This window comes from Choloepus didactylus, chromosome 23 (genome assembly GCF_015220235.1).
Source record: "Choloepus didactylus isolate mChoDid1 chromosome 23, mChoDid1.pri, whole genome shotgun sequence".
Lineage (NCBI taxonomy): Eukaryota > Metazoa > Chordata > Mammalia > Pilosa > Megalonychidae > Choloepus > Choloepus didactylus.
The window spans coordinates 28804193-28810730 of record NC_051329.1 but is presented as its reverse complement, the minus strand read 5'-3'; the positions used below and the strand labels follow the sequence as shown (position 1 = coordinate 28810730).

Sequence of the window (6538 nt, the reverse complement as noted above, 5' to 3'; positions counted from 1 at the left end):
CTGGGACCGCCCACATGGCTCCACTGGGACCAAACGGGTGGAGCCTGGGAGGATGGGGTCTGGAGTCCCGTCTCTCAAATAAAAACAATATGAAAAACATTAACTTATATATATTTTGCACTTGCTATGTACCAGGCATAGAATCCCACAAGATCTGTATGAGACCAGGACGACTAATTGTCTCAATTTGCAAACGAGGAACAACAAGGGATAGGTAATGGAGCTGTGACTCGGAGTACAGAATCTATGCTCTTAACCACCATGACCTGGGGCTGTGGAGAGGTAATTTCAGCCTGTTGTTCTAACAGAGGCCATCACCCTCGCTGCACAGATCTCCTGTGACCTCCCCATCTAGAAACCCTTTCCCACTTGCCATCGCATTTCATCCCCACGTCCTGAGAGAGGTGGTCCCACTTAGTGGGAAAACTAAGGTGTAAGAAAGGGAAGTGACTTGCCAAGGTCACACGGGCCCCGGGAGGGGCAAGACAGAGCCCAGTTTGGAGGCTGTATGTAGTTCGAGGCCCCCTCCCTCTGGGCGGGGCACAGCCAGACCCTCTCCACTTGGACTAGGTGACACCTTATAGGAGGAGGGTCAGCGCTCTCCAAGGACAACTCGGGCCCATTTCAAACCCCGCGGGCCCCTCGGGACCGCCCTTTCCGGCAGGACACACCCGTCGCCTCGGATTCCCAGGAGCCTGCTTGAGTGGCGGCTGTCAGGTCGAATGAGTAACTTGTTTCTGTTGGCTCCGCCCCAGGCTTGGCGGAATCGCACAGGTGAGCTCCTGCGTGCGTGGACCCCTCAAAGCGCCTATATGCTCCTGCGCCCCTGGCCATACCCAAGTGACACATGGATCCCGTCCCGCCGCCAAGCCCGTGAGGCCGTGTCCTTCCGCAGGCCTAGCTGCGCGCTTCCTTCCCCTCCTCCTTGCGCGGAGGTGGTGGTGGTGGTGATACAGATATAAAAGGCTGCCCCATGTCGGGGAAGCTTTCAGCCAAAGCTTAGGAAAGAGTAAACAAACCGTGAGGAAGGTCCTGATATTTATTGAGCAGCTGCTGTAAATCAGGCAAGGGGCTTGCACTGTTGCAAGATAGGTTTTATCCCATTCTACAGAGGAAGAAGCTGAGACTCGGGGAGGTCACGCCTGAGCTAGTGATGGGATTCAAACTCGAGTGGCATTCTGCCAGATGTGGAAGCCCCTTCCCTCCACCTTGCTGCCTCTAGGGTGGGGGAATCCTGGAAGACTTCTCAGAAGAGGTGGTGTGTGGACTGATCCTTGAGGTATGCAAAGAAACTTACCCACAGAGAAGAGGGGGAAAGGCACGAAAAGGCATTTGTGGCAGGGGAACAGTGTGAGCAAAGGCCGGCAGGCTTGTGAGTGGGAAAAGAAGTGATCAGCTGTGGGTGGAGCAGGAAATGGAGATGGGAGGGGGATCCCCACCTGAAGGGCCCTGCTTTAGTAGGTTGAATTCTGTACCCCAGAAAAAAACATGGTCTTAATCCATTCCTGTGGGTGTGAACCCATTGTTAATAGGACCCTTTGAAGATAATATTTTTAGGTAAGGTGTGGCCAACTGCAATCAGGATGGGCCTTAATCCTATTCCTGGGGGCTTAATGAAGACAAAGCCACAGGAGGAGCCCAAGCTGGAAGTCAAGAGAACCTGAAAGAGAAAGGAGAGGACAGTTACCCTGTGAGCAGAAGTCAAGGACCCAAGGAGAGTGAGCAGCCAGCCCCAGAACTCCACAGTCTTTGGGGAGAAGCTGTTGTCTTGCTGAGGCCTTGATTTTGTTCCTAGCCTGAAAACTATGAACCAATAAATTCCCATTGTTTAAGTCAACCGATTGTATGGTATTTGTTTTAGCAACTGGGAAATTAAGACAGGCCTTGAATGCCAGGTGAGCAAGGTGATGTATCTTGGGGGCACTGGGGAGGCCTGGGCCTCTGCTCATCTGTAAAACAAAGGGGTGGGGCTGGCCCATCAGGCCATTCTAGGACCAGGCTGTAACAGGAAGAGCCCAGGTCCTTCCAGGTCCCATCCCAGACCAGTGGAGTAGGGAGAGACCAGAGCAGCTCACAGGCCAAGGGTAATGTTTTGCTCTGGTGCACGAGTTGAGGAATGAATAGTTTACCAAATTGGCAATGCCAGATCCCAGAGTCACTCTGGCTTCCCCCCCCTCAGCCAGGACCTTGCAGAGAAAGCCCCAGGCCTGGGGTCGGAAGACAGGAGGGGTGATGGGTCTTAAGTCCTGGTTCTATCTAAGGCAAGGTCTTGGCCTCCCTCTCTGTGCCTCAGTGTCCTCATCTGCACAATGGGGGAGTTGTGCTTTGAACTCCCTAAGATTCTCTACCCCCCTTTTACTGGACAGCATAAATTTCTGAGATTTTCAGGGAGACGCCATGTAAGGATGTGCCTGCAAGTGGCTGTGAGGCTGGCTGAGGCTAGGTCCTTGGGCCTGTGAGTGAGACCAGGGGGTCTCTGGGTGTTGGGAGGGATGGCGGGGTCTGAGATGAGTCAGAGCTGGGCCTGCTGTTGGGGTCTCGCAAACCAGGTGGGGTGGCGGGAGAGATGCAGATCCCTCTCCGACAAGGTGGGATGATGTTTTAGAGGACAAAACCCTCACTTACTGTTTGGTAATGCTTCCTGGATGTGCTGAGGGAAGAGGGAGGGGCAGCCTGGAGAAGGGAGCAGCACAAGCAAAGGAAAGGAGGTGGGATAGCAAGGACCTTGTTGGGGAAAAGTTGAGGCTGGAGCAAGAGGTTCATAGAGAAGAACTGATTCTTGCTGGGGTGGGCTCTTCAGGGGCACAACAGGAGGCCCCCAATGTCCCAAAGAATGGGGCTCAGGACCTGGTTGGCAAACCAGTTTGGCAAGGCCAACTCCTTTATGACATCATCCAGCTGCTGTGTTCTCTGGGTGACAGTGCCAGGCAAACTTCTGGCCTTGGAGGAGGAGCAGGGAGCCCACCTTCAGGGGCTGAGGATGAGAAGAAGAGACTCCTCCATGAAGGAAACGTGGAGGCTGGTGGACCCTGTGCCCTGAGAAGGAGAAGGGGGCCAGAGCTGCCCACTGGGCAGAGGTGAGCCCTAGGAGACTAGCCCCATGGACTAGGGAGAGAGGTCTGGATGGGCTGGCCTGAATCTCTTGTGATTTCTCTGGGGGTCCTTGATGCCTGATGGTCAAGACTCATGGTGGGGGCACTGTGTAACCACCGCCCAGCAGGTTGAGCTCTGGCTTCAGATCACCTGTGGTGGTTTCAAGCCATATGCACCCAGAAAAACCTGTTCTTAAAGTGAATCCATTCCTGCAGGTGTAAACCCCTTGTAAGTGGGCCCTTTTGATGAGATTATTTCAGTTAGGGTGTGATCCACCTCATTCAGGATGGGTCTTAATCCTGTTACTGGAGTCCTTCATAAACAGAATGGAGCAGGGAGACAGAGAAAGAGAGAGAGAACCAGGAAAGCAAGAAGCGGAAATCAACAAAACTTGGAAGAGAAAGGAGAGAGCAGCAGACTCCGCCATCCTTGCCATGTGGCAGAGGAGCCAAGGATCGCTGGCAGCCAGTTTCAGGAGGAAAGCATTTGCCTTGATGATGCCTTGATTTGGACATTTTCCTGGCCTCAAAACTGTAAGCTAATAAATTTCCATTGTTTAAGCCAACCCATTTCATGGTATTTGCTGGAGCAGCCTGGAAAACTAAAACATCACCCTTGCAACACACATGTGGCAATTTTGTCATCACCTTGAGCACTGTGAAGTAGGATCCCCATTATACAGACCAGGAGACATGCTCAGTACGGCCACACCTCACGTGGGATTTAAACTCAGAGTCCTTGTTCCTAACCCCTGCACACTGTCATCCATGCCATTTGGGAGCTCTGTCTATCCTTGCCATGTTTCTTAACTTGTCCTCTTTACTGGTGAGGGTGACGGCTAAGCCTTAGCATGATAAAGCCCTGGATGTCCACCTTGTGGACCAAATGGGTGACCTGAGTCCCAGAGAGGGCAAGGGACAGGCTTCAGGTCACACAGCAAATCAGGGGCAGAGCTACTCTAGGCCCCAGATCCCTAGGCTCCTGGATCTGTTGTCCCCCCTTAGGGACTGGCACACCGAAGCATGAAATAGTAATAATAACTAGCATATATTGAGTGCCTTGTATATGCCATTCACTGGTTTAAGCCTCACCACAGCCATGTGAGGTAAGCGCTATTAGGTCCATTTTATAGATAAGAAAACTGAGAATCAGAGAGGTCAAGTCACTTGTCCAAGTTCCAACAGCACATTGGTGGTAGGACTGGGATTTGAACCCAAGTGTGTGGGGCCTTCCACCTCAGCAGACCCCATAGGCCTTGGCTGCTGCCTGAAGACCCGTGGACAGGAGAGTGGGTGGCCCCGAACTGTAGGCTCTGGAGGCCAGCGGTGTCTGCCTCACAGTTTCCTCACAGGCCTGGCCTCCCTGGGGCTGGCAGGAAAGTGCTGAGGCTGCAGAAACTCCGAACCCTCCCAGAGGAGGCAGCCACGGTGGGAGGGAGCGCTCAGCTTCGACCTCAGAGCCAAGTGTAAACGTGGCGGCTGGACCAGCTGCAGGCGAGGGAGGGCAGGCGGGGTGGGGCCCGAACCCAAAACCGGCTCCCAGCCATGTTCCCAGCCATCCTGCTCACCAGGCCAGGCCCTGCCCACCCTCCTTGCTCCCTATCTGGATTTGAGATGGCATGAGGACACTGGGCCTAATAATAGCCAAATGGCAGTGTAGGCAGCACCTGGAGCTGTGGCCAGTGGGGGATTGGGGTCCCCCATCATCTCATGTGGGTCTAGGCCAGGCTTCAGTACCTTAAAAATAATAGCAAATGCTTATAAAGCATGAACTATGTGCCAGGTACTGTGCTAAGGCTTAATCCACTGTAAGTTATTTATTCCTTACCACCACCCTAATGAGATAAGAGTATTAGCCCCATTTGATGGTTAGAGAAACTGAGGCACAGAGAGCTAAGTAACTTGCCCCCAATGATAATATGAATATGGCTGAGCACAAACAATGTCCCTCCTGGGTTCTGTGCTGAGCACTTCCCCTGTAGTTTTCCACTGAATCCCCACATTATGAGGCAGCTCCTTATTTATTTAGATGAGGAAACTTGAAGCCCAGAGAGAGAAGTGACTTGCCCAAGGTCACACAGCTTTGAGGGACAGAGTCAGAACTCAAACCTACTAGAGGTTAAGGACTTGGCCTCTGGAATCAGACAGCCCTGGGTTTGGTGCTGACATCACCCCTCCTTAGCAAGTCAGTCACCTGCCCAAGCCTCTGTTTTCTCCTCTGTAAAATGGGGGTGTTGGCTGAGATGATACTAATATCACCTGCCAGTTTTTAGGCCCAGGTATCAGGTGTAGTAAGTAATTTGCCCTGCTTCTCTCCATTGTGCATTCTCTCATTGAATTCTCACAACAGTCCCCCACAGAGGGGACTCCTCTCCCATCTGTGATAAATGTGAGGCTCAGCGAGGGGAAGGGATTTGCCCAGCAAGTGAGTCAGTATTTGAAGCCAGGGTTGTGATTCCAGAGGCTGAACTCCTGGCTCTTTACATGCTGCATCCTGATAACTGAGGCACAGAGTGGTTGTGGGATGTGCCTGGGTCACACAGCCAGACAGATCTCCGGGGCCATTCAACATGCAGAGGCCAGGACTCTGCTGCCCCAGGTCATTGCAGTCAGAGCCTCTCCAGGCTTGGAGCCCAAGGAATTCCCTAGCCCCAAGTTCCTGCTCTTCTGGTGGCTGGAACATAATCTGGATTTTGGGGCCCCTTCCCTAGGAGGCCTGGACACTGGATTTCAGATTCATCCAGCAAGGGGATGGTGGAGGGTGTGGGGGAAGGTTCCTCCTGGTCAAAGAGGACAAGTCCACAGAGTCACTGGGGCAGTCTGGGGGCATGAAGAGGGCCTTAGGTTTTGCTTAAATCCTGATTCATCCCATCATGAGCCAATTTGCCTACTGGGGAAGGCAAGTCACCTCCCTGAGCCTCAGTTTCTTCAACTTGAAAATGGGGGCACTAATATCTCCTATAGTAGATTGCTTGCAAAAACAACTTTGAGGGTTTGCCACAAGGTATGTGAGCCCCTTTGCAATGTGATTTTAAAACTCCTACTCTACCACGAGGTGAAGTTTTAGTTTGTTTTAATTTTATGCTACTGAAGCAAATACCATAAAATGGGGTGGCTTTTGACAATGGGAACTTATTAGTGTATAGTTTTGAGGCTGAGAAAACAAATGTCCAAATCAAGTCATCATCAAGGCGATGCTTTCTTCCCAGAGACTGGCAGCCAGCGATCCTTGTGTCCTCTGCCACAGGGCAAGGCACATGGCGGCACCTGCTAGCCTCTCCCTTCTCTTCTGGGTTTCATTGCTTTCAGTTGCTGCCTTCCCTGGCTTCCCTCTCTTTGTCTGAATTTCATTCATACAGTAAGATGATTAAGAGCCATCCTGAATGAGATGGGTCACACCTTAACCGAAGTAGCTTCATCAAAAGATCCTATTTATGATGGGTCCA

The 6538-nt window shown here is 52.1% G+C and overlaps 1 long non-coding RNA gene across 1 annotated transcript; it reads left to right on the top strand.

Moving 5' to 3' along the window:
* The first annotated feature begins 138 nt into the window (after positions 1–138).
* Positions 139–1817, top strand: LOC119519379. The gene is made up of 3 exons (XR_005214013.1): positions 139–282; positions 665–1279; positions 1533–1817. It is a non-coding gene; the product is annotated as an uncharacterized LOC119519379 (long non-coding RNA).
* Positions 1818–6538: the final 4721 nt, after the last annotated feature.